The sequence below is a fragment of the Corylus avellana genome, unplaced genomic scaffold (assembly GCF_965113065.1).
Source record: "Corylus avellana unplaced genomic scaffold, dhCorAvel1.hap1.2 HAP1_SCAFFOLD_85, whole genome shotgun sequence".
NCBI classification, from domain to species: Eukaryota; Viridiplantae; Streptophyta; class Magnoliopsida; order Fagales; family Betulaceae; genus Corylus; species Corylus avellana.
The window spans coordinates 42,501-45,320 of NW_028290503.1; the positions used below are offsets into that span (position 1 = coordinate 42,501).

At 31.5% G+C, this 2,820-nt stretch overlaps 1 non-coding gene across 1 annotated transcript; it reads left to right on the plus strand.

Annotated features, from left to right (window-relative positions):
- Positions 1–1,304: 1,304 nt before the first annotated feature.
- TRNAC-GCA (transfer RNA cysteine (anticodon GCA)) lies at positions 1,305–1,375 on the plus strand. The gene has a single exon. It is a non-coding gene; the product is annotated as a tRNA-Cys (tRNA).
- Positions 1,376–2,820: the final 1,445 nt, after the last annotated feature.

Here is a 2,820-nt window from a genome sequence, read left to right on the forward strand (position 1 = left end):
TCCAGGTATTGTAGACATTCCCTCATTTCCACCCCCAAGCATTTTAATTTCCCTTTTATAGAAAAAAATCCCATTATTTGCTCATTCTTCATCGAATCATATGGATCGATCTAGCAATGAGAGAATTTATATTCTGTTTACTGAATCACATGAAATTTTACCTAACTCCATATATGTAATGTTTGAAATACGTATGAATGGAGGAATCAAAAGAGAGTTGTATACTCAAATTGGAATTTGCAACAAGCGGAACAGATAAAAATGGAAAGGATTGATAAATTACACTTAGACTTTATGGAGTTTTGTATAGAATATCAAAACAAAAGTGACTCAATTTATACCATTATTATGATATTCCAATCCGATTGTATACCAGAAAAATAAATGAATTCGGGGTTTGATCTGTTCAATGAGATAAGGATATAATAATCAGAAACAATATAGAATTCATTTTTTCATTTTTTTAGCACTTAACTTTTTCGTGTATTCAATTGTTCAAAAAATAATTCGCAGAAAAGAGAGAGATTTTTACCTATATTTTTTTTAGTCTAATTTCTAGAAGACGAGTGAAGTGCGCAAGAGGGCTTGTACTTATTAAACATGCCGCAGATATAGATATAACTTTCTTATATATGCCCCCTCCTTTATTATAGCTCCATTCGGGGCAGCACATGTCGTGTTCTATCAAAATCTCGATTTTATACTCTTTTATACTCAATGAAAATTTGTAAAAATTGAAGCACGATAATTTACCGAAAATTTCCTATAAGCATCATATACAGATAAGATACCCGATTAGATTTAGATAATATCTGTGTAACAAGTTATATTCCGGGGTTTACATATATTCATAATTGCTGTTATGATTGAAATTAAGAAGGATTTTTTTTATTGAAACTAATCAATATTGATTAGTTTAGTTATGTATCCATTTGGATTTTTTTATATCATTAGGAAAACACAATTTTATATTCAAACCCGGGAATCGTTCATGAATTCAAATTCACAGTCAATGGTTAATGGTTCAAATTTATCCTGAATTTTTTGTTTTGTGACTGAAAATCCACAATAGGTTTTTCAATATAAAGAATATAAAGGGGGGGAGGGGTGTTTTTAAATAGTGTGTTTGTTTTAAGATACTGTACAATCAATCGAAGAAATGTATCCAATCCAAAGAGAAAAGTAAGGATCTTTTTTAGGAAAGGGATTAAATAAAACAGTATTCAAGATACAAGTACAAAATGAATAACCCCCCCCCCCCAAAAAAAAAATGGAATATTTTCATATATTTTTTGTATCGTTTTGGCGACATGGCCGAGCGGTAAGGCGGGGGACTGCAAATCCTTTTTCCCCAGTTCAAATCTGGGTGTCGCCTGATCAACAATAAAATCGGAATACCTTATTATGTTTTGCTGAGATAACTTGACAATTTTTTTCCAGCAGAAGTAAGCGGGGGGGGGGACTCTTGATACTTGCTGATTCTATAAGCATCTGGCGGTTCTGTTCTCTAAATGAAATGCTGTAAATCCTTGCGTCTAGGCTTCAGTTCAAGGAAAGATTATATTAGTGAATATTGAATGAAAAAGAATCGTTAAATCTTAATATGACAGCTCTTCTATTATTAATGTAGTGTTTATTAATTAGGTCTTGAATTAATTTGGATAGACGAACGAGGAATTTATTTGATTATTAATTTATTAGTTGCGTACGTAAAGGCCGAAAGATACTTTGTTCGTATATAGACTCATGAAATTCTCTCTGTGCTCCTGCATTCAATTTAATATTGATTGGCTTTAATGTAATAGACTATCTTCCGATTGTTTCACAGAGACAAACAGGAGACCTAATCGTAAGGATTAGATAAAATGAGAAATAGGGTCTGTGATAGATAGTGCTCTATCTTGACTCTATATTTTTATACTTTTTACTTAATGAAATGAAAGTCAACAAAGAAAGACTAGGTCTTATTATTTCTACATGTTAGTAACATTCCCTTGAAACTTCCAGGGGTGTATCTACGTATTTTGCTTGCGCTTAGTGTTTTCCGATTCTACTATAAATCATATAGGAACCTGTTAGAATTTATAATTGTGAGTTTATTGGATTGTTCATCAACGGTATTGGGTCAGAATTCCCTTTTGACTCTGCGCCAGGGATTCCACTATTATTAATGAACATAATAATGATTAGTGAACATTAATGGAATAATTCCTTCATATTTATAGAGATAGGGGATATAATTCACATGGATATAGTAAGTCTCGCTTGGGCTGCTTTAATGGTAGTCTTTACATTTTCTCTTTCACTCGTAGTATGGGGTAGAAGTGGACTCTAGAAGTACTACTAATTGAGTTTGATTCCTCAAACTCAACCCATATCAATTGTTTTATAGATCGTTCTGCAAAGTCCTTTTTTTTACTGTTAAAATAGAAAAGAAAATAATTATGTTATTAAGTGGATACAGACTTCCTATGGGAAACAACATAGACATAGTGGTTGTCCAACAATATACTACACATAATAAAATATTGCCTTGGGCAAGTCACATATTGCGCGTTCCCGCTTTTTTTTTTTATTCTTTTAGAAATCTTATTTATGTTATGCTTGCTTTATTGAACTCATTTCATATCATGGTTCAAACGTTAAAAATCGGTGGGCTTTACTAATCCTTTTCGAAATCCAAAGAGGTTCCCATGGAAATGAACCACTGGATCATCTGTCAACTGATCAATCAATTACTTCTTCAGAATACTAAAAAAAGATTATTTTATTTCTTTTTATTAATTTTTCATTATTAATTTTATTAATATTAATATAGGC